This window comes from Eumetopias jubatus, unplaced genomic scaffold (genome assembly GCF_037043125.1).
Source record: "Eumetopias jubatus isolate StellerSeaLion01/CBP00866 unplaced genomic scaffold, mEumJub1_p1.0 scaffold_12, whole genome shotgun sequence".
In the NCBI taxonomy this organism is placed as follows: Eukaryota; Metazoa; Chordata; class Mammalia; order Carnivora; family Otariidae; genus Eumetopias; species Eumetopias jubatus.
This window is the reverse complement of record NW_028274818.1, coordinates 28679783-28705051: the sequence shown is the minus strand read 5'-3', so window position 1 is coordinate 28705051 and position 25269 is coordinate 28679783. Positions and strand designations below refer to the sequence as shown.

The 25269-nt window shown below is 50.5% G+C and overlaps 1 protein-coding gene across 5 annotated transcripts in view; it reads left to right on the top strand.

Moving 5' to 3' along the window:
• Nucleotides 1-25269, top strand: part of NAV1 (neuron navigator 1) — a 239136-nt gene that overhangs the window by 45829 nt on the left and 168038 nt on the right. The gene's annotated exons all lie outside the window — the stretch shown is intronic.

Here is a 25269-nt window from a genome sequence, read left to right as displayed (position 1 = left end):
ACTAGGAATGTGAAGGAAGGCTTCGTCTTGTGGCCCAGATGGCAAAGTGAGGTTCATTGTGGGAAGGGGCAGAAGGCCCCACAGCTAAGTGGGATGAGGAGCCAGCCCTTATCTCCCAGCTCTGAGCTCTACCTGTCAGACCAGGAGCGAGTCCAGGGGTGCCTGGGGATTCCCTTGGGGAACCCTCTCCTGTCGCTGTCCAGTGCTGCCATTCCCATCTTGGGGCCATAGCCCCTCCAAGTCATCTTCCCACTCTTCCTGATTACTGGGGGCCTCTATAGATACTGGTTAGCCCACACAGGGCCCCCATCCTCAGACACTGCCAAGTGCTGCTTGCGATGGCCCCAGACCCTGAGCGTGAGCAGGATTGTCCTATCTGGAAGGTGGACATTTACATATCTGGGGCTGAGTAGGGACTGCAACCAAGAGCTTGGTGTGGGGCTGGGGAAAGAGGTGCTAGATCACAGCCCTGGCTCTGGCTTTCCAAGGCCTTAGGTGACTGATGTTTTTCCCAGCCCCAGCCCAGCTCCAGCTGCAGTCCCTGTTCATCCATCAGCCTCATGAAACCTGTCAGCAGGTTGAAGCTACTTTGGTTCTCAGGCCTCGGTACACTCTTGGCCAGAGACAACTTCACCTCCCCTGGGGGGTACTAATATAGGCCCATAAATGAAGACATCTGCTCTCCCTCTAAGCCCGGGGAACCTGGGCCCTACAAAATGTACCCCTGTTTTCTTTGGCCCTGTTGAGCTTTCCTCCAGTTAGTCAGGCCCTGGGGCAGTGGCTAGACACAGATGAGTCAGAAGACTGCAGAACCAAATTCAGAACCAGGAGTTTATCCAAATGTTAGTGACCTTTCCCTGCTGATTCCTCATTTTCTCAAAGCTGTTCTTTAAGCTCTTTTGTCCTGGGCTTGCACCACTGTGTTTGCAATTGTTTTTAAGTTTCTTGGACAGTATCTCTGCTGGTACTATCACAGGATGGGGGAGCAGCTTACCACTGACCCCGGATTCTGTCTCCTCTCCCACTATCAGACTGGGGCTCCCAGTGGCCTTGGTGCAGGCTCCTCCCCAATCCTGAGTCCACTGTCTTCCAGGTTATCCCTCCTCCTTCTGCTCCAGCTGCAGGTGCAGGGAGAATCAATGAGCCTAGGGCTATCAGAGGCTCACTGGGATGGTGATGAATTAGGAGCATGTGTTAAGACTTTGACTTTAGGCCCTGGGGACCAGTGTAGTAGGACCACCCTCAGAGCAGGAAGAGGCCCAGTGCACCCAGCTGCTCTGAGAACACCACCAGCAAAGAGCTAAGAGCTGAGGAATCTAGCCTGTCTACTGGTAAGTGAGTAGCACTTCCCAGCCCTATTGATAACTCAAAAGGCCGTCCCGAGCCCTGACTATTCTTAGCCCCATGCTATGGAGTGCATCATGAGGGTAAGGACTCATTTCCGTCTTACTTGTGCATTTCAGAGCCTCCCAGGTTGGAAGGGTGGGGCTCTCAGAGTGACCCAGGAGAAAGGGAGAAAGGGAGGTGAGGAGGAGGCTGCTGGAATGAGATGCGGAATGCTCCCAAGCTGATAGGGTCTGGCAAGGCTGCAGGAGAAAGCATTAGGACCTGGCTTGTGGGAGAAGTCAGGCTAATTTTGAGGACATTTCAGGACCAGTAGCCACCAGCAGAGCTAGGTTAGTCCAGACTGCTAACAGAGCCCTTTGTGGAGCCCTCTTTCAGCAAGGAGAATTGCTGAGGCCTGGCCCTGCTGGACCTTGGGGGAGCTAAAGCTCTGGGTTAATACAAAGGGAGAGTGGAGGAAAGGCAGGTTGGGAGGTGGACATTATCCCTTGAGGAAGGATCAGAATAGATTCTCTCTGTGACACATGGATAGTAAGTGAGGTGAGGTGAGTGAGGGGCCCTAGGGAGAGGAGCTGGCCCTTTCACCAGCCAGCCTTGGCAGAGAGCACTGGGGCTGAGCGGCTGGATGGGAAGGCAGCTCCCGCCTCCAGCCGGGTGCAGGGGAACTGGGAGCTGTCCAGCACAGGAACCTGCTGAAACCAGCAGGGGCCTGGCCTGAAGGAGGCCTCAAGGGAAAAGTGTGGCTCACTGACCCCTGTCTGCTCCAAGGATTGAGAGGCCAGCTTGGAGGACCAGCCCTAAGAAGGGGAACACTGAGCAGAGAATCTTTGCATCTTCTCCATGGGGAGGGCATCAGTGGAGAAAGAGAAACAACAGGATGTTTAAGAAATGCACCAGTGAGGGGCGCCTGGGTGGCTCAGTTGGTTAAGCATCTGCCTTCAGCTCAGGTCATGATCCCAGGGTCCTGCTTTTCCTCTCCTTTTGCCCCTCCCCCTGCTTGTGTATCTCTCTCTCTCTCTCTCTCTCTCTCTCTCTCTGTGAAATAAAATCTTAAGAAAAAAATGCACCAGTGTTAAGTTCTAAGCATTACTCAAGTACGAGGTGCTTTGCACTATTCTTACACGTCCTGTGCCAAGCACAGCTAGGAAGTCCCCAAAGGGAGCAATGTGAAAGCGTTTGAAGATTGCTTCGTGCCTCTTGTGTTAACTGTGTCACCAGTGGTTTAATGGCTCACTAGGGTGGCCGCTGGGCCTGCCACATAGCTGAGGACTGATGTGTCCAAGCACGCCACCTCGTCTCCAGGAGTCTGGGCAGCTCCTGAGACATTCATTAGTGGGACCTCTAGTCCTGTGTGCTGGTAACCTAGGCCATCTCCGGTGTCTGCCTCTGCTGCGAAGCTCGCTTGCATAAGCTTGATATTGTCAGGCTCTCCTGTGGGGCTCGGTGTTCTGCTAGGCACAAGACATGCAGGAGTAGCGTCAGGCATTTCACCCGGACTGATGCTTAGAACAGATCACTGGGTGCTTCTGCCCCCCACCGGCCCTCTCCATTAAAGTTGTCTCAATAACCCAAATCTTCAGAAGCCCCACCTAGCTCTCTCCTTCCCTCTCCTCTGGTGCTGTACACCACCCTTTCTTCAAGTGCTTCCTTGAAGCTCCCTCCTTCCCCAAGAGCCAGGGGATGCTGACTCTGCTTCTCACTTCCATTCACCAGGTGCCTCCTCTCTGGACAGCGACGAGGGGCACGGTTGTGGGGAGCCTGGAGCCACTGTGCACACTGTCAGCGCAAGTGGGGATTCAGGATTGGAGGTGGGCCCTCCATTGTGGCCACTGTCTTCCAGCCAAGGGAAGGGGGAAGAAATCTCATCCTAGTGCTTTTTGGCGAACTTGAGAGCAGCATTCCCTCTGTCCCCCTCAGTCATGGTGTGTATGTCCCCTGCCCCCGGATGTCTTTCCCCGCTTGGTGCAGTACCTCCCGGGCCAAGCCCTGTCCTTCCTGACCCAACACTGTCCTCCTCTGTGAAGTTAGGAGCAAGCTGTGGTTAAGTCCCCTTCATGCTTGTCTCCTCAGCTGTTCTGCACAGCACTTGTAGCAGACATGCTGTGGTCTAGCAGTTGAGAACGTCGGCTCAGGACCAGCAGCCTGGCTTAAGTATTACCCACTCCACTCCCTAGCTGTGTGATTTAGACAAGGGTCTTAACCTCTCTCTGCCTCAGTTTCCTTGGCTGTCAATAAAACAAGAATGATAACATTCTCTATGGGGTTTTGTGAGGATGAGATGAGGTGATCCGTGTGAAGTGCGGGGAGTGATGCCTGGCACATGGTGGATATTCCATGAATGTTAGTTATTGTTATTATTTCTGCCCAGCCCTGGACCCCAACTCTCACATCAGGCCGGGAGAGGTGGCCAAGAGCATATTCACTCTGCCCGAGTTTCTGGATGACAGGGACTCTTTTCCCTTCCCCCGGCCCTGAGGTGAGTCCAACTTAGCCCAAAGCTTTGGACACACTGGAGATGGGAGTGTGATCAAGCCAGTCCTGTCACTGGCCAGGCTCACGAGGAAAAAACAGGCAGCTCATCGGCTAGACTTGCAAAGAAGTCCTCAGTGTTTTTATGGGTTGGGCAAGAGCTGACCTTGTCATTCTTTGGCCCCGTCCTTGGCCCAGATTTAGTGCCTGGTTGTGAGATTCCCTTTTCCATCATGCCCCATCACAATTTCATGTCGTCATCTCTTTGACCGTGTTTATTGAACATCTACTATGTAGACAGGATCATACAAGGTACAGGAGATACGGTGGTGAACAAAATATAGGCCCTGCCCCACGAGAGCTTCCAGCCTAGTGGGAAGATAATGAACAAGTGGGATGGGTCTTAACAAGGGAGAGGCAATGGGAACACAGATCTGGGGTGGGGATAAGGGAAATCATCACTGGGAAATGACCTGTGATGGGGGCAGGGGGTCAGTGAAGGGGATAAGGAGAGGGTGTGGTCTAGGCCTCCACCCTCCCCAGGCACCCAGCGTTTCTCGAGATTCACAGAAACTTACCTTGGCCAAACACCTTCCTCCCCTTTCCTTCCCACCCCTCCCACCTCTCTCTGAAGGTGGCTTTGCTGTCTTTCTGGGAGCTGTGCGTCTGTTTTGACTTGGGGCTTCCTGGTCAGGTCTCAGTGTGCAAACCACAGGCTATCACATAACCTCCTAACATGCCCCTGGGGCCCTCTGGTTAAAGCCTGCAGAGAGGATTCGCAGAGACACCTTCCTGCAGGCTGTAGAGCCCGTGCTCCACTCAGCAGCTGAGGGCTGAGCAGCTGAGGGCAGCGAGCGAATAGGGCCAGATTTCCTCCCTCCCACTCCTCAGGAAGCTCGGCCTCCAGCACTCCACCCTGCTTCCTGTTTAGTGGGGACGATTTCCTGGCCTCTTTCCTTGCCAGCTGTGTCTCATTTCCTCCTCTCCCTACTCTTTGGAGCCCCAGCTCAGTGTGATGAGCTGAGGCAGACCCCTCCCTTGTGCAGTGTGCCATCTCCCGCCTGACTCCAGTTCCCTGGGCCTCCAGAGAGCAGTGGGAGGGGCAGGGCCCAACTCTCTGCAAGGGGAGGCAAGCCCAGCTACATGGTGCCAAGGCGCCAAGGTGTCCAGTTCCTCCAACATCTATTGAGCGTCTGCTGTGTGCCAGGCACTGTACTGGGTGCCAAGAGTCCAACTGAGAGGCCAACACTGTGTAGTCTGTGGAAGCTTTGGGGGGGGCACTTAGCTCCCCATAGAAGGTCAGGGAGGCCTTCCTGGAGGGGGTGATGTCTGAGCTGAACGCAAAGAGTGAATAGAAATTAGCTAAAGAAAGGCTTGAAACCACAGGGTATGTGGATAAATGAGAAAAGTATGAGGCGGGGAAGGTTGGGAGATGAGATTGTGAGACAGGGAGGAGTCAAGTCAAGAGGGTCTTAGAGCCCCCCGCCCCCCCCCAAGGAGCTTGATTTTATTAGATGGGAAAGTCATGGTTAGACCCACAGTCTGGCCTCGGTGAATAAATGGCGTGAGTGGAACAGCCAGGATGGAGCCAGGAGACCAAGTTGTGCATGCTGATGAGAAATACTAAGGGCCCGATTTAGGGCAGTGGCACTAGGACACAAGGGTCAAGAAAAGTTGGCAGGACCACAGGACTGACCGAACATCTTGGCCTGGCACTGGGGACCTGGATTCTGGCCAATTCTGGGTTCTGGCTCTGTGACTTTGGACAGTCTCTCACATTTTTCCAAACCACAAGTTCGTCATCTATCAAGTGCCTTCCCCACCTAGGAGAAGGAGCTGAGATGATGGCGGTAAAGCAGCAAGTGAGGGTGGTCCTTGCGTTGATTGCCATTTATGATGGGTAAAGGCCATGGGGCTGCAGCCTGCTAGGAGCCCAGCTACACTGTGGTTCTTCAGTTCCGTAGCAGGGGTAGATGGCAGGGAGATGCCGCCTCTTTCTGTGGCTGATCCTGGAGCTGGCAGGGCCCTACAGAGGTCGTGGAATCCCTGTCCCTTCTTCTGGACAGGTGATCATCATCAGGGGGGACATTAGAACCAGGAGGGATCTGCCCTTCAGAAAACATTTCTGGAGCCACCCATGGGGACAGGGGCTTCTGTTGGCCCCACTCAGCATATGAGGAGGGATAAGGCAGGATCTCTGCCTATTGGCAGACACCCACCCTCCCGACCTCCCCACCTGGGCTTTGCCTGGCCAGGATGCCACAGAGGAGGGCCTTCTGGCCAGTTGAGGTCACAGTCTTCTTGGATCCCATGTTGCACTATTTCCTAGCTCCTTGTCATTTTCTTGTGTCCAATCCCAATCTTTCTGACTGGAAGGGGACTTCCTTTTCTAAGGCCCTGTTTTCAATGGGAATGGAGAACAAAGCCTTTATATCTGCAAAGCTCATTAGCCAGTCTCCCCTTGACCTTCACTCTGGGATAAGCCACCCCAGTCCATTAACCTCTCGCTGGCTGGCCCCCACTCTGAACACCCCTCTCCCCCAGTTGCAATTCCAGTTCCCTGTACCCCCTCATAGACCAGAGAGCACAAAACTAATTGGCTGAAGGTTTCATGTGGCCCTGACCCATGGCTGGTTCAGGAGGATGGATTTTCTGGCAGCTCTGCATCTGTGGCGCCCAGCCAGCCAAATCCAGGGCTTAAGGCCCACTCTGATGTTCGTCTTGGGAGCTTCTCTCCATGAATCTTGCATCTCTAGGAAATCAGAGCCTTTCCCATGAGCCCCTCTTGCTAGGAGGGGAACCCATCAGGCAGGCTTGCTAGCAGCTGCTCTGATTCTTATTCAGCACCACTCATGTAATTGCTATAAAAGAGACCAGGCTAAGGGACAGAGGGAGGATGGGAAGGTGTCTGTGTCATAAACACGGAAAGATATTTAGTGGTTTTTAAGCGCCATAGTCATCTCCAGGGAGAGCTTGAGAGGAAAAAAATAACACTTTATTTGGAAACAATTCTGCTGAGAGGCAGGCTCATCTCAGCTTCACTTTCCCTGCTATTTATTATGAAGTGTTGTGTGCTCAGAAATAGGGGCTGAGTTCTGAAGTCACAGGCCAAGTTCTGGGCTCCAAACAAGGGGGCAGCTCAAGCCAAGTTATCTGCCCTAGAGGAGAAAGGTCTCGAGCAGGGCAGCTCATCTTGTGCCTCTCGTCATCTCATTCTTATGACTCTTAGAGACAGAGACCCCACGGTCATCCCTAAAAGCCTTTGTACCATTGAATGACTCTGTATAGGAGGATCCAAGGTAGAAGAGCTCCAGAAGGAAAGAGATCCTCTGGGTGGAGGGTGGCCACCTAATGACTCTTATCCCTTGGCTCATCGACCCTGAGGCTTTCTCTTCCTTATCCTCCTGCCCCGTGTCCTGCCCAGAATTATCCTGCTTAGATCATTCCAAGGGTGAACAGTAACCCAAATGCCTTCCTCTTTTCCCCTGGAGCATGGTGGAGAGAGGCTGAGTTTGCAAAAGAAAATTTTAAATTTTAAAGTCGGGCGGAGTGGGGGGGGGAGGGGGGCGGTCTAAATGCAATGGGGGAATTTGGATTGGATCCTGGAACAAAAAAAGGACATTCGTGGAAACACTGGTGAACTCTGAGTCAAGTTTAGTTTATTTAATGGTAATGTGCCAATGTTAATTTCTTAGTTTTGACAAATGTGGTGTGGTCGTGTAAAATGTTAACACCGGGGGAAATTGGGCAAAGGGTATACGGGAACTCTACTATCTCTGCAACTTTTCTGTAAATCTAAAATTCCTTCAAAATAAAAACTTCATTTTTTAAAAAAGTTGGGTGGGGGGCACAAAAACAGACAAAGACAAAGTAGAAACTTCCAGGAGTGGTGAGGCTTTACAGCACTTAGGTGTCTGATCCCTCAATCCCAGTGGAAGAGCAAAGGGCTCTCCTGATGCTAAAGCCCTTAGGATCGAGTTTATCCTGAGTTAACCACCCTCTAGCACTTGACAGACTCCCTACCTGAAGTTGGGTTCTGGAAGCTTCATTTCCTCCATCTTCAGAGCCAGAGCTGTCTCCTGGGATGTTTTGTCCTTTCCTAAGGCCTCTGCAAAAGCTAGTCAATAGTGGTCACTGATCCCCCATCCAGCTCCAGGGAACGACTCGATTAGAGGGGTGTTCAAACTCTCTCAGCTGTAACATGGAGAGCCAAGATTTAAAACAGATACATTCGAAACTAGTTAAAGCAGGGGAGACCCCTTTCCATTCCCTCATGCAGCTGCAGCACAGTCTCCAGCCGCCCTTTGGAAAGGACCAAGCCCAACCTAGCTCAAGTTAGCCTCTGCCCCCCATGGCACCTCAAGATGAGCTCATTATGTATGTTTCTCACACTTGCTCCACCCCTGACCCACCAGAGGGAATGAGTGGTTTTGCAAAAGTCCACCTTTTAAGGATCCAAAATGAAAATCTCCCCAATCTAAACAATTGGCCCATGCCACTAGTGTCAGAGGGCTGTTCTCTCCCACCCAGTCACTGTCAAGGCCACCTCCCAAAGTCTTCCCTCAAGCTCTCTTGCTGCTGCAATTGCAGGCTTTTTTCTCCATGTTCCTCCCAGGGACAGGAGAAAATGAACTGGAGACCATCGCACTAAAGCAACCCTGTGTTCTTGAAGCAACGATTAATCCTTCTCTAAATTATCTTTTTGTACATGAAACCACTTAGAGTCATCCAGGCTCAGGCCACAGGGGCAGGCCTTCTGAGCCCCCTAAGAAGACTGCTCAAAGGAAGATGCTGCTCTAGGCTGGGGGGAGCAGAACTAGGAGTTGGCTGTCCACCTCCCCCTTGCTCACACTCCTTCTGGCCTTCTCCAGGCCCACTCAGCCCCCATGCTCAGCCTCCCCCAGGCTGGCAGGCCTGGCTCAGGCCAAGCAGAAATGGTCCCCACATCCCTCTGATGCCTGGTGGCATTATTGGAAAAGTCAGCCTCGAAACCACAGAGGGATGTAGGGTGTTGGGGGCTAGAGCTCGGGAAGCACTGTAGACAGTGAGACAGCTGAATTAAATAGCGTCTGTGTGAGTCACTGCCCTCCTGCCTGCCTCCCCAGTCCTGGCGTGAACCTAGAAGCTGGTGAGACAGTTACCTTCTCAGCCAGTTAAATTGCTCTCTGAGGACAGAAGCAGAAAGAATGAACTGAAAATTACAGCAGAAAAGGTTTAGGCTAGACGTCAAGAATCATTCCGTGAACTTCACGGGCCCCAAAGGATTTTTACAGTGTCGCTTTCTTGGGAGGCATCCAGTGGCTTGCCAAAGCTTCACCTGCCTCGGGGTAACATAGGTCAGTCCTGCTCTCTTGAATACCTCTTCTAGGATGTGGTGACTTCCATATTCATGAACAGTCCTCATGTGGTCGCAGCATGGAAATTCTCATCATTGTGAACTAGGCAGAAATGGTGGTTGTACACCTTTACCCATCACTGCTGTCAGGCCTCCCCTGCTGCCTTTTGCTCCTGCTGACAGAAGTCATTGCTTTGGCAAAATTAATTTGCTTGGAAATGAGCCTGGAGGATGTGCCTTTGCTTTGTCTTACATAGTCTGTGTTCTCTCTTTCCCTGTCTTTGCCATAATCACATGTGATTTGGGTGCTAGGAAGAGCACCCAGGCACCATTGAACCCTTCCCTTCCTTGAAGGTTAAGAGTGGCCCCAGCCCAGACCTATAGATCTCCACTGCAGAGAGCTGGGAGTTAGGAGTCGGAGTGCCGGCATTTAGGACATCCATAGGGTAGGTTCTTGACCAACCTACTTGAATATGATCTTCCTAATGACTCTCTGAGGGAGGGATTATTATCCCCATTTCACAGATGAGCAACTTGACCTAGAAAGGTTAATAGTTTGCCCACGTCTCAGACCGTAGGCGTGTTGGTATGGATGGAAGCCAGTGTCTTTGGACACTGGGAACCGGGCCCTTTCCACTCCGCCACACAGCCTGTCTATTCTGGTCCTAATCATGGTGATTAAGATAACAACGGGTGGTTGGTCACAAAAGGCCAACAACCCTAACCATGTGATCGACCCCTTGCTGAGCCCATCCACTCCGTGCCTGTGCTCATCACATCCGCTCATTGACTCTTGCAACAAGCCTGTGAGGTACATGTTGCTCTTCCCATTTGGAAGACGAGAAAACTGAAGCTCAGAGAGGTCATGTCGCTTGAGAGGGTCACACATCAAGGGTGGAGTGGAGATTCAAACCCAAGTGTTTTTATGTAAAGCCTGTCATCGTTCCCCTGGACGGTAGAGTCTCCCTGTAGAATTTCCCCACTCTGATATTTAGGAACTTCTTTTTGTCTAAATTTCCACTCATCGTGCTACAATGTAAATGCAGCTATGAAAATATATTAATGTATGTTTGTTTTGTTTTGTTGTTTTTACCGAGGGCATCCGAGCAAATACACAGTGGTGACCCAGCCCCAGGGAGGTTGCGCGTTCTCTCTTCTCGTTTCTATTTTTTTTTCTCTTCACCCTGGTCCTGTCTTCTGCTTCTCTCCTATGCCTTTGTGTCCGCCCCCCCCCCAGGGTGTTTCTCTACTTTCCCACCTTCCCCTTATCATCCTTTCTGCTCCCTTAGACCTCAGCAACCAATCCTGTACCTCCAGCATCTCGTTGCCAAGCAACAGGCTTCCTACCTGCCCCTTTGTGTTAGAATCTCCATGACAACAAGTACTGCCAAAAGAGAGAGAGAGAGAGAGAAAAAGTTAGGTGGTGGTAGGAGGAGGTGGTGAGACCCTGTATTTCAGGACATTCATGCAGTTTTACCAGCAACAACTTGCTTGCTCTCAGGGCCCCCAGAGAGCATCACAGATAGCTTCAACCAAAACCTCATGAGATAACAAGTCATGAGAGTGACAGTCTGCATGCAGAGAGAGAGAGTCTAGCTTAGGGACATTTATGCGAGAGCCAAGGATGAGAGCCACAGGCATTTTGTGTTTAGATAGAGTGACGCTGGGCCACGTGATCACCTTTCTGTGGGTCAGTTCAGGAAGGATGAGGGAGGATTTTTCAATAGTTGCTTGAGTGAGGTAATGGGGAATGTTTTTCAGTAGGATAGGTAGGAGTGTATCTGAACAGGGCCATGCCTGAAGCACGCAGCATCTAGGAAAGGGCTAAGGTCAGGGACAGGAGCTGGAGGATGGGGGCTGTCATAAACAAGATCTTGAACCACACAGGCTCCTGCCCAAGGACTGTGGGTGTGTGTGAACCCTGTGAGATTTTCCTGGTCTGTCCAGCTTCAGTCAGTGGTTGGTCTCAGCAGCCCCTGCCTCCCCTCTCTCCCCTGACCCCCAGCACGCCCCCTCCTTTGTCTTTCTGTTTCAAAAGTCTGGAGGAAGCCTGCAGGGAAAAGGAGGGAAAGAGAAGATGGGAAAGGAAGTGAGGACAGCTCTGGATTTCCAGGTGCCCGGACTGGTGTTCACAGAGGGGACCCTGGCTCTTCCTGCCACAGTGCTGCAGGCCTGACAGGCATCCCCCGGGTGGCTACAGGCCACCTAGGATGGCGGTCGGGTGATGCACTCAGAAAGAGGAAGGGCTGCAAAGAAAGGGGGAGGAAGCCTAAGCCGGTCAGAACATCTAGGAACTATCTACCTGGACAAGTGGCCAGGGACCAGCCAGGGCTTTCTTGGACATACTTATTATTCAGGGTAGATAGTGCATGGAAGACCCCTCTAACCCAGTGGCTAGCACTTGTAGGGACTCCACGATCCCACCCAGCCACCTTATCTGGCTGGCACTTTCCTCAGTGGTCCATGTACTTCAAGCCTATATGCTAGGGCCAAGGCTCCTGTCATCCTGTCCAGGCACCTGGCCCTGAGCATTCTCTGCCCTTCCAAACTTCCAAAGCAGAAGAACCAGTAAGGCCCCAGTCCTAGTATTTGGGGCTTTTTATGGACAGTGCTCGCCTAACCTCTAATTTAAATCACCCAAGGAGAGCAGTTCCTTTGTTCTCTGTGTTCAGAGGGCAGGGAGAGCAGGATCTGCTGGTGGTGGGGCCACCCCACACATTTTTGCCTCCAGCTTTGCTTCCCTGACTGGCCTGACCAAGAACATTGCAAAAGCTCTTGGCATGTGCGGCCACATGGAGGGCCAGGCCCCTAGCAGAGGCTGCAGCCCCACTGTTGAATGGGGCCATCCTGATGTATGACCCTCAGTGCTGTGAACGAAGGATGCAGTGAGTCGGACACTCAAACACCACTGGAGGAAGAACACGTTGATTGAATCTTTCTGAACAGCAGTCTGCAGTTTGTGACTGAGAATTTTCATAAGATTCTCGCCTGTACCCAGTAATTCCCCTTCTAAGAAAGAAGCCTGAGGAAATAAGCTAAGGTTAAAGCAAAGCTTGTTTGCATGTTTATCACAGCTTTATACATACTAGTGGAGAATTGGAAACACCCTAAGTGGCCAGTAATGATGGAATGGTTAAGTCATTTCTGTATAATGCATTTGCATGATGGTTTATGATCTATTAATAAGGATGTTTTTAAAAAACAGTTTCAAGATTTTTAGATGAAAAGTAAAAATGCTTAATTCATAGTAAGTGAAGATATGTATGTTAAGTATAATCACGATTTTATAATAATATACGTGTGTATATGTATCCTATATGTATTATATTTGTATAGTATATATTATACTCATGTATAACATATATGAGTGTGAATCGTAAAAAGCCTGGACGAAACCAAAACACTTAAAAATGCTAACTGTAGGCTAGTAGGTTTGTAGATGATAAGCTTTCCTCTTCTTTGTATTTTTCTAGATTTTCCAAGTTTTTTCTAATGAGTGCTTTGTTATTTTTATAAGAACTAACCTTTATTAGCACGTTCCACATGCTACTGTGCTAAGCATTTTTCATTCTGCTTTAGATTGTTTGTGTACCCCCTCCCCCCACCAAATCACTAAGTTGAGATCTTAACCTCCAAGGTAATTGTATTAGGAAGTGGAGTCTTTGGTAAGTGATTTTGTCATGAGGGCAGAGCCCTCCTGAATGGAATCAGTGCCCTTATAAAGGAGACCCTAGAGAGCTCCCTCCCCCTTCTACCATGTGAGGACACAGCCAAAGGCAGCAGCCTGGGACCCAAGAAGCAGGTTCTCAACCAGACACCGAATCTGCCTGCACCATGATCACAGCCTCCAGAACTGTGAATAAGTTCTGTTGCTTAGGAGCCACCCAGTCTGTGATATTCTGTTAAAGCAACCCAAATGGACGAAGGCACACACATTATCTCATTTTATTTTTATAGCAACTCCGTGAGATAGATACCCTTATTTTTTAGATGAAACAATCAAAGCTTGGAGGGTATAAGTAACGTTCCTGAAGCTACCCAGCTTATAAAAGAAGAACACCCCAGAAAAGTCACAAAAGGTTCATGCGGTCATTCAGGGTGGGAGTGAGGTGGGTAAGTAGTGCTGATCTGCCGGGCTTATGGGTTTCTGGTGTAAATGTGTGAAGGCATACATCCCACCTCAGGTGGCCGTTACCTCAGCTCTGTTTGCTGGGCAGCTCTGGTCAAACCTGACCCACCTTTCCAGGCGGAGGTGGCCCCACTCCGAGACCCTGTGCCAGGATGTACAGGACAACTGAGTGAGGCCCCGGGTGTGGGCAGGGTGGGACAGGTGCACTTCTAGGCCTGCTCAGCATGATAGGAGAGGCAGAGGAGGGGCTCCCAGCTTCAGGGGTGTGGAACCCCATAAGCTCACCTTTTAGCCTCCTGATGTCCGTCAGGATTCTGGGCCTTGGGGAGCTACACTCTGGGAGCCTCACAGCCCATTGGATCCTTTCCCATGATGGGGGTCAGTAGCGGGAGGGGAGACTTCTCTCCTGCAGCCTGGCCCCCTGCCTTGGGCTGCAGTCAGGCCTGGCCTCTCCCCTGCCCGTGACTCCCACACGAATGTGCTGCTGCAGAAAGGGGGATGGGGGTGTGTCCTGGCTTGGCAGCATTGTACTGGCAAGAATGGGGGTCCAAGCACAGTTTTAGCTTAGCTCTGAGGGAAGCTGGTGGAGCCAGCAGGACAGGGGTCCTCGGTTTTACTCAAGACACACAGGCACCCCATGCTCTCTTTCCACTGCTCAGGAATGAGGAATAAGTTGAATTCTCTTTCATGCCGGAATTGCTTGCCCTACTTCTCAGATGGTAAAGTTAAAGCTAGAGACTGAATAATTCAGGGAGATACCTAGCACTGGAATCCCATCCAGTGGTCTGACTTCTGGGCTTCTTGACTTTTGGGCCTGCCTCCAACTCCCCCCTCATGCCTCTTACCCACACTCCCACTCCTCTCACATTCTGAGGTCTTTGAGGAAAGTAGGGCTCATTGCTAGCATAGCCAGCCTAAGGCTGACCGTACTTGGCAGCAGATCTGGTCTGCACCTCACAGCCTAGTCTGACTGATGGGTTTGCAGTCAGACTGAGAGTCCAGCCTCCTCCAAATGCCTGGATGTGGCGTTCCAGCCAGGGTATTAGCCTCCACATGGCAAAGTGGCAGGGCCTCTGGGTCTGGACACCTTTAAGAGCAGTCCAGAATCCCCCAGACCTCTCCACCCCAGCACCAAGGAACCTTCCTCCCCTGCCCCAGCCCAGTGGCCCTGGACTTTGTGGCCTGGAAAGTATGTGGGGCTTGTTGAGTGATATTCCTCCATCTGCCTGGCTGGAAAAACCATTCATGGAAGAACATGGCAGGCTTTGAGTTGAGGGAGAAAAATAACAATAAAGTGAGTGTGAGAAAGACAGAGCTGACAGGTCTGGGGGGAGAGGCAGTCATCTGGCGGGCTGCCTGGGGGTCTAGAAGGTTCCAGTTTCTCTGTCTGAGATGAGTTCCCCCACCCCCAAGGCTCCACTTACTCCTGCTCCTCCCCCATTCATAAGCTCCAGGGTCCATCTGGAATCTAAGCTATTGCTTGGGAAGCCAGAGCTCTGGTAACAGTGGCCTAGAGGAAGCAACTAGACACACACACACACACACACACACACACACACACACACACAAACACACACACCCCGGGGTGGGGGTGGGGAATGAGATGGGGGTACAACATGCACTGTCTGTGGGGCAGCTCCCCAGGGGCCTAGGCAACAGTCCTCTTGTAATTGAGACCTCCCACGTTCTCATTTGCCTTACAGGAAAGCATAGCACATCCTGGGAGCAGCCTGAGGGGCTCTTGGAGCTGGGGGGTGAGGAGCAGGAGATGTTCTGGAGCAGAGGAAAGCTGTGTAGGACTGCCCGTACTCCCTGAACCAGCTCAGCTTCCTGGGAGGTATTTATAACCCAAGCCTTCAGCCCCCCGTGATTTGTGGCACAGCTTTAAGCCATTGATTTTCATTAGCACTAAATCATTTCTCTTGGCTAATTGAAAAGGAACCAAGGATCCTGACAGTGGAGCCGTTTATATGGATCAAATCAGTGAAAAATGCCAATATGCTGATACAGTGCAAGTCTTCAGCTGGGTGGCTCTGGGGCCACTCCCTGGAGCTCAAAATTCACTTTTCTCACAAGGCCAGAGGCTGTGAGAAACAACCTCTCCCACCCCACCCCCAAACTGGAGAACCAGGAAATGGACTTGATTCTTAGCAAGAGGGCTGGAAGTTAGACATTTGGACAAACTTCCAGTGTGGAGAGATGCGACAGGAGATTCTCAGAGTAGCGTTGGCGGAACAGTGAACATCTCTCCTACATAGGTTGTTTGACTGCTACGCATGTCCTGCCTGTCGGCCTGGGCTTAGCTGGAAGAGTCATGAGGCTAAGGATCATTCTTTGGGAGTGTGATAGACTTGCTCTGAGAATGCCAAGTCTGGGCAGTACAGCATTTGGAAGCCACCTCCTGGGAAAGGGGGTTGGGCTCAGCTGGACTGGGCCTGAAAGATAGGGTGTTGGCACCACTGTGATCATTTACTGTAAATGCCAGGAAACTGTGCTATTTGATATTACCTAAGATTAACTTGGCCAGTCCCATCTTCCTCTGTAAGAACATGTTTCCATCTGGCCAGCAAGAAGACCATTCTACCATTTTAAGGTTAAAGGAATTCCTGAGGGTGTTGGCAGAGCCTGGGCTCCAGGGGTGGAGATGGGGGAGGAGAATAATGAGTTCCACTACTGTGGACAATCCTAATCCCCATTCTGAGCCAGGAGCCAGCCAGGCAGGCGCTGGGAATACCGAGCCCCCACCCTGTGCCTGCCAAGTCCTAGTCAGCAGACCTATTTCCTTGCCTCCTGTCAATGCCCTGCTCACTCTGTCCATGCTTGTCCTGAAGACAACACGCCTGGCTGCCCATCCTGTCTCTCAATACTGATGGGGCTGATCACCTTCTCTGCCAAGGACCAGGCCTAGCTGGTTTACTGGAGCCCAAAGCCAGGGTCTATAGGCTAAGAGCTTGGGGAAGGGGGATGGCTTCAAATCTCTTCTACTTTGTACCCACCACCATGTACCCACATCTCAGATCTTCCTTTATCTCTGTCCTGAGAGACTGGCAGAGATAAGAGGCTGGGTAAGAAGGAGAAACATTTAGCAAATGGCCATTGCAGTCCTGTCCTCAGCCCTGGGGACCTCCCCATGATGCCCAGCCTTGGTGTCTTATAGGGAGGGAAGACTGTGTAGTGTGAGGAAGAGCACTGGACCAGGAGTCACCCCAGGCACTACCATTACTCAGCAGTGACTTGGGACAAGATACTTCCTCTAGACCTAGGGGTGTTATCAATTGCCCTTATTCCCCCATCCCTACCTCCATGTGTGAGCTTTAACAAGTCTATAATCCACAAACGCTAAATGAAAATTGTGTACACATAGTGAGGGCATTGGGGACCATTTTTCCAGGGAAAGCCTGTGAAGCACACTGCTGGAGAGCTCAGAGCCCTTGAGATGGAAAAAGATAGGAAGACAGGGCACCCTCTCATCTCTGGGCTGGATGAGAGATGGGCCAAAGGGAAGGGACAGGGAGAGCAAGCAGACAGACTGAAGCTACAGATAGGGGGGTGTGTGTATCAGTGTGTAGACATGAGTGTGTGTGAGTGAGTGTGAGTGAGTGAGTCACTATCTATATGGTACTTGGTCGAGAGGTGAGGCAACACAAGTCACCTCTTTGCTGGGGCATCAGAGGGCACAGCTCTCTGTTCACTGAGGTGGTCAGCCTCCAGGCACCAGACTGGACCTCCAACCAGAAGTAAGCCCCAATCTGGGGTTTGGCCCTGGCAGGAACCCTTCAGGCTTTCAGGGGCAGAAGACAGTATGTAGCAGGTAGAGGAAGAAAGCTGGCAAAGAGGCCTGCGTGAGTCCAGGAGTTTTGTCTGTGGTGCCTGGATCCCTGAAAGTCATTCTGTCCACCCTCTGCCTCTGACGAGGTTGCCCCTAAGCCGCGCTCGTGCTGTCAGGACTGCATCAATTTCAGAAGGGGCTCCATGAAAGAGGTCTCCCCACCTCTCTCACTAACCCCTGCCACGGTTTATTTTGGAAACTTCTCCAACTTTTTTTATCCTCCCTGCCCCAATCCCATGTAAACTGTCTGTCCTGTTCATACTCAAATAAGGAAATAGAAATTTAGGTTAGAAGGAAGCATATAGTGATAACATTTATGTTGTTCTGACGGAAGTGGGTGACAAAAGGTACCAGTGGGAAATTTGAGTAGAACAGAGAGAAGGGAGGGAGATGCATGCTGTGCTGATCATCTATTTGACTCAATAATAACTAGCATTATTCAGAGATTTGTATGGGTTTGTATGAGCCAGGCACTGTCTTAAGTGATTTTCCTATTATAACTCACTGAATTTTTATAACAACATTATAAAATAGATATTGTTATTATTATTATTCCTGTTTTACAGATGAGGAAGCAGACCAAGGAGGTTAGGACCACAAGCTAGGAATCAACCCTGCAAGCTAGATTTGCCTGGGGGTGGGGGGAAGGAGGGGTGTTGGGAAGATGCAGAGGGAGGCTATAGGAAGGGGGTGGTTCTGGCTCCTGGTCCTGTGTTCTTAACCACCATCCTCTACTGTGCAGGGTCTGTACCTCAGTGCTTGAATTCAGAGATACTCTGAACCTTTACCATGAATTATTCCAGTATTTTTCTTTCCTTCCTGAGAAGCCAAGTTTTTCCTTCCTATTTTGTAGCTTTTAAATAACACACCAGGGAAGAGAAATAATTTGCCCAAATTCACTCAGCCCTTGATGGAATCATCTGACCAGCACCAAGTCCCACCTCCCAGATGGTTTTTGTTTGTTTGTTTGCATTTCCTCCCTCCCTCCCTTCTTTTCTTCCCTTCCCTTCCCTTCCCTTCCCTTCCCTTCCCTTCCCTTCCCTTCCTTTCCTTTCCTTTCCCTTCTCTCTCTCTTCTCTTCCCTTCCATATCCAGCCTCTCCATGCTGTGGTTAAAATATTCTGACGTTTGGAAATGGACATCCTAACTACATTCACAAAGCGCAGACGCGGCTCCTTTAACGGGGCCACTGCAGGAGGAGCTGTCCTATCAGCACCACGGCCGCCGCCCCGCGCGCCCCGCCCACCCACCCCCACCCCCACCCCCCACCCCCCGCCGCCGCTGCGGGAGTCTCAAGGGCAAAAGGGCTGTGGAGAGTCCTGGCTGGCAACCCGCAGCCTGGCTAGTCCTCCAGACCTGGGAGGGACCGCTGAATACAGTGCCCGCCTTCCCTCCCTTCATCCCTCCTCTGGCCCCGCAGATCTGAGGGAGCTGGCGCTTAAGCTCTCACCACATTCTGAGCTAGAGTAAAATATTTATAGGCCAAAAATACTTCTGGCTCTGGGGTTTGCAGAACATTGAGGAGCCAGTCGCCTCTGTTTGTCCTGATGGGGCCTGAGGCCAGAATGATTCAAGGCTGAAAAAGGGAGGTTGGGGGTGGAAGGGAGTCAGTGGGGTGGGGGGTGGGGAGGCCTGGATTGAGTCTGTAGGCTGAGCCGCAGAGCAGGATAGTTCTAGGCCCAGGCTGGTTCCATTGTGCCTCTGATATTGGCTCTCCCATTTACTAGCTGTGTGATCACAAGCAAATTCCTTAGCCTCTTTGTGCCTTGGTGTCCTTTTATGTGTCGTGGGAATGATGATATAATTCCATCAACTCATAGGGCAATTGCAGGTTAATATAGGTAAGGAGCTCAGAACAGTGCCTGGCATGCAGTTGGTAAATGCAACTAAAAAGTGTTGGATTTAAAAATAAAACAGCCCCAGGTGGAGGATGAGAGAATCGACATTCGGGGTGTAGCCTGGAAAAGGTGGAGTGGGACAAGGTGGAAGTATGTGCTGGGTAGGGCTGCACACTGTGTTCAGGGACTGGGACTGTGCCCCATTTCCCTGGAAGCCACCGGCCTCTGGATTCACCTGACATCCATCAGACTATTCCAGTCTGTGTTTCAATTTGTCTCCTTCCCTTCTGAGAAGAAGGGCAGCTATTCTCCTTAATATAATTTTGGCCATTTCTTGAGCATCTACTATGTGCCAGGCACTATGCTGGGTATCTCATCTTTATTCTCTCATTGAATCTTTACAAAACTCTAAGACTGCTTTTTACAGATGAGGACTTTGGGCTCAGAAAAGTTAAAATAGCTTCTCTAAAGCCATATAGCAAGAAGTAGCAGATCTAGGATTTGAACCCAGGTCTTCCTGACTCAAAAGGCTTTACTCTTTCCACTACAAAATTTCCAACTGTCTAGTTTCCTACCCTGTCCACTGGTGGGCGTTTGGGTGTTAGCACATCCAGCACGGACAGTGTTTTTCCTGTTGATGCTATAGATTTCTGATCAGAGCCTGGCAGGTACTCTGATCCTCCTTTGCTCTGCTGGAGGCTCCAGATCAACCAGGCCATGCAGCCTCCATCCCTGGGCCATCTGGGTTGGAGGGACACTTGAGAAAAGGGTTCGTTGTCCTTGTGATCATAACAACAATACTTGTTGAATCCTTACTATGTCCCAGGTACTGTTCTAAGCACTACCTTTATTCACTAATTTTCTCTTCAAAGCAATGAAGAGGTAGGTCCCGGTCTCAGCCTCATTTTACAGATGAGAAAACTCAGAGTTTGTGGAATTTGCACAAGGTCAAATCATCAGCAAATGGCAGAGCCAAGCTTTGACCTAGGCACTGTGGCTCCAGAATTTATTCTCTTACCACTAACACTCCACAGAGTCTCTTCGAAGAGGAGAGTATGTGTTGGAGCACTGATAGACAGACCATGGGCATGGGAGGTTCAGTCATCAAATCTACTGCTTCCCGGACCTCAAACCACCAACCCCCAACTCTGCTGCTGCCTCTTCATTGAAGCCTTCCCAGATTCTGCCTCATCAACACACTCACACACACACATCCCTATAGCACTTTGTTTTGCCTCCCTTGACACACAGCATATGCGCTTGTGATGACTGTATGTTTCTCCCTACCAGACTGTTGGCTCCTTGAGAGCAGAGCCTGGGTTTCAGCCACTGTGATTGCCACAGCATCTGGCAAGTCCCTGGCATATGGGAGGTACTCAACCAAGGTGTGTGTTGATGAACAAAGGGATCCTGTTGTGAATCCTTTCGAAAGTGCAATGAGCTTTGTTAATGGGAAGTACTAATTCCCTGATGTAATTTATTGAGGACAGGGATCCCCAGAATGAGTGAACTAAGGGACACTTGAGACCCTCTTCTTGAATCTGCTCACTGGGGGCGCCTGGGTGGCTCAGTTGGTTAAGCAACTGCCTTCGGCTCAGGTCATGATCCTGGAGTCCTAGGATCAAGTCACGCATCGGGCTCGCTGCTCAGCAGGGAGTCTGCTTCTCCCTCTGACCCTCCCCCCTCTCATGTGCTCTCTCTCTCTGTCTCATTCTCGCTCTCTCAAATGAATAAATAAATAAAATCTTTAAAAAAAAAAAGAATCTGCTCACTGAAGTTAAGTGAAATTTCAGATCAGAGCGCTTAGAAGGAGGAAGAGAGAGCATGTTTAGGAGTAGGGGATCTGGTAGGATCCCCCAATACCACATGTGTGTGCACACACATATGCACATACATGTTCACATAAAAAAGAAAGAGGCTCCTTGCTAACACTCCTAGCTCCTAGCCTTCTGCCTGGGACCCTCCCCAGATATATTGTGAAGGTATTACAAAAGATCAGTCCTGATAGCCAAGCTCTTTTCTCTTGAACAGGCCCTGTCCAAAAGACACATAGGTTGTCCTGCTTCTCTGGGACATTTTGTCTAACAATGAGAACCAAGAAATGGAGACCATTACAGCTAACCCTGTTATATACTATGAAAGGGACTTTAATACTTCTTAATACCCCAAGAGGTTGAATATTTTCTAGATACCGCCTTGTTCAGCCTGCTCAGGACATGAAGAAATGGGGAGCAAGGAGGCGGAAAGGATTTCTCCTTATTTCACAGAAGGAGAAACTGAGCCCCAGAGTAAGCATGGGAGTCTCCCAAATCATTTGGTCCATTAAGAATGCAACTTGGATGCCGTGGCCAGTAGATATGCGGTTAGGCCCCAGAAGAGATCATTTGGACAGAGGCCTCACCCTTGAACTTTGAAAACACCATTGTCCATGTGTCTCAGCTAAGACCCCACCCCCCATGAGTACTCGCTCCCCCCCTTTTCCTCAGGCCTCCCATCAGCTAGAGACTTAGAACTCCATAGTCTTCCTCCTCAATCCCCACCTACCCCAGTTGTGCCACCTGCTACCAACTGGGCATATTAAGCATGTGGCCAGACGATTTGGCCCATTATCTCCCTCCCCATCCTCATTTATTGCCTATAGCCTCTTATGGGGCAATGCCCTAGAACCATCTTGGCGCCTAGTACCACCCAAGGCAAACAGGATATGAAGGGTACAGGGAAAGCTGGCTAGATCTGAGGAATGTTGGAGAAAAAGGAGAAAAAAAGAGGAGGAGGCCTCCTGCAGAGCTGCCCATGACTGATTTTCTTTTCTGGTTTCCACCCTGTGAACTAGATCTATGCCCTCTTCCTCCCTCCTCCACAATCTCTGGAAGGCCCAGAGCTGTTGATCACAGCAAGGACAGTGTTAATATGGAGGCTGAGGAGTGCATCCTGAGGTCAGACATGCATTTGATGGCTGTGGTCTAGGGAATCCATCCTTGGGCCTCAGCGAGATACTGATGCTCTTCTCTAGGGAAGAGAGATATGCTGGGTGTCCTCTTGAGATCTCTGTAAAGATCCTGAGCCCCTGTGAGTTTCCACTCTAAAGGCAAACCAGGAAGGCTCCTTTGTGCCCCCTTTCCCACCAGGCTCAGAGAATACAGTGTGTTTGGGGATCCCTCCTCCATCACCCCAAAGGTAGTCTGATTCTCCCAGACTCCCACCTGGGATGGTGGTCATCACCGCCTGTGTGCATGCTGCTCCTGGTCTAGGTGAGGGCTATCCTCTGGGGAGGAGGAGAGAGCAGGGCCCCCCAGCTGCAGTGAAGAGGGAGGGGTGGGACTCCTGTGATTCTACCACAGGAATGTTTTTAAATCCTCTTCCCATCGAGCTTTTGAAAAAATGATGGTCCAGTTAAAGCAGCAACTGCATCTGCTCCCTTGGCAAGTGAAGTCGAAGCAGCTTCCTCGGCCTTAAGTCTCTCTTGGCTGGAAATCTGGCCAATCCTAGATGTAGGGCCTGGGAGAGCCTGGGCCAAGGGGAGCCTGGGGATGCTTTGAGGACAATGTAGGTGAGCTGGGCTCTTGGGGGGATCCCTGGACTCTACAATGTGGATAGGGGAGAAGTTCACAGGAGAGGTGCAGGCAGCACCAAGATGCAGTTCTGGGTTCTATCACAGACGTATCTCCTGAAGGGGGTGGGCTGGGGTGCCTACATGGCCATGGTCCCCACACTGGGGTTTGATGAGACTAGGCCTAAGGGGAGAGGCAGAAGTGGCCTGAGTGGTACTATGCCAGCGGAGGGATTGACCGTGGGAATGCTAAAGTCTCAGGGGTGTGAGCTGTAGTGGGTCAGTGGTCTTAGGACCTTCTCATGGGTGATCAGCTGATTCGTTCAGTTGGCCAGTGCATGGCTCAGCTCTGTGCTGGAGGCCAAGGTCAGCAGATCAGGGACCACACACACCTTTGATCAGGTCTATTCTTACCCCTCTGGTCCTGTTAGGCATTGTCACTGATGCATGTAGCTGATAACTAGCGCAGTGGCTGGATAGGAGGATGACAAAGTAAATCTACTCTTACCTCTACTGGGGAAGAATTCTCACTACCGTCTTGAGGCCAGGCTAAAGCATGGTGTTCCTCCTTATAGTAAACACCCGCTATTTCTCCACCTGACTGTAGTTCCTCGATTTTATCCTATTCTTACTTTGCAGACTGCTGTTAGTACCCTCTGAGATCTCTTTGTGAAAGTACTTCTCAGGCCCTCCTGTGGGGCTGTCCTTGGCATGTTGGGGCTGGGGATGGGGCACGGTGCCCTGCATGGGAGACTGTGGGCAGGCAGAGGGTGACTTAGAGTGTCCTTTCAGTCTACAGCCTGCTAGGTGGGCATGAGACAGATGGGAGGGAGGCAGGAGTCAGGCAAGCCTTGGATGTGGTCCTGTGGGCCTAGGTGATGGGCAGCCACTGGAGGAGTGGAGGCAAGCTGGTTGTGGGCACTTGAACACACATGGCTTTGCCTTCTCTGCTGGAGGAGGTGGGGGCTACTTTAGTTCATCCAATAATGGCATCAAATCATTAAAGTACAAATTAGAGGAAAGGAGGAGGGGGTCAGAGCATTTCTCTTCCTAGAGGAAATTATTTCCTCTGTTAGCAGAACAGTCCTCTAAGCCCTGACTCTCAGTCATTTCACACTGTAGTTCTATAAATCCATCAATGTTTAGAGGTCTATATTGACTTCTCACAGTTTAGCCTATAGCTGGGCCTGGGCCACAGAGTCAAAGGTCAGAGAAAGGTTGACAACAGCCATAAGCAGTCCCGTGCAGTTGCTGACAGCTTTCTCTGCAGTATGAAAGGGGACACCCCGGTGGGCTCAGGTGGACCAGCCATACCATGGTGGTCTTTTCTCTGCCCACATGTCCTTTGTCTCCATCTTCACCCAGGGCCAGTTTACCCTTAGAGAGTCAACTTGAGCATTTTCCTCGTACATAATCATTTGCCTACATTTTTCCTCCTCTCCCCAGGACCCATTTCTAGGTCCGGCATCGTTCCCACAGCAGTGTCTGTGGCCCTGTGCCAAAACTGGATATTATACCTTTTCTAAAAGGTAGTGAAATTAATAGCAAAGATGATAACATTTAATCTGCATCTCTTCGATTTTAAGGAGGACTTTTGTTTTTGTTAGGTTCTGGCCAATTATATGTATTATTTTGTGAATTCCTTGTTCAAGTCTTTTACTCTTTATTCTGTGGACCATTTGCTTTCTCTTATTGATTTGGTAGAATTCCCTTGTCCCCCCTATGTGTTGTAAGTATTTTCATAGTTTATTGATGGCTTGAATCTTTTTAAAAGGGCTTTTGTGTCCATACAGAGATTTTCACTTTTATGCACTGAAGTCTATCAGTGTTTTCCTTTATAATTTCTGCCTCTGACGTGGGGCTTCCAAAGGCCTTTCCCACAACAAAATTATGGAAACATTTATGTGTGTGTTCTGCGAATTCTTTTATGGTTTCTTTTTCTACATTTAACTCTTTTCATCTATCTGGAATTGACTGATTGTGTCTTTGTAAATGGCTTCAAATTCCCTTGGAAATGAAAGTGATTAATAGAGCAATTAATTCATTAATTAACATGGCGGGGAGGAGAAGCTGGTAGAGGAGGAGAAGTTGAAGATTCGGGAGAGGGATGGGATAATTAATGGATCAAGGTCTGGGAGGGAAGGAATTGAGTGCTGGGCCAGAGGGTGCATAGGGAATGGCTATGAGGCAGCCTATGAGCCCAGTGCCCAAATCTCTGGTAACTGAGGGGTAGGGACAGTGGGGAGGGACCAGGAGAGTTGGCGTCAGTGAGGACCAGTGAACGGTAGGAGCCAGGTGGCAGGAGCCTAGGGTCGGGGGAGGTTTCCAAGTTTATGATTTGTGGGGATCGGGATTGGCTGCTCTACCTTTGAGCCCAGTGGGATCTGGAAGATTACATTCCACTGGACAGGAATCCTGGGCACTTTTGTCAAATAAAGTGGCAGGTGGAAGGAACATGCAGAGAAAAGGCTGAAGGCACAAGGGAGTTGGTTTACTGTGGGCAGGGGATTCTAGACTCAGGCTACAAGGAAGGGTCTGAGAGGGAGGGGCTGTGAGAAGGACAGTCTATCCCCGATCAGTGGAGGGGAGCAGAGTCAGGGAAAGTTAAATGAACCCCATTTGTACAGAGCATCATGGTTCACAAAGCACTTCCACATGTGTCTGCACATGAGCTTCACAGCAGTGTTTCGGAGCAGAGTGGTAACGGGATGTGCCCAGATTCAGGCAGGCAGGCACTGACCGAGTCAGGATGTGAAGCCAGGAGCCCTGATGCCC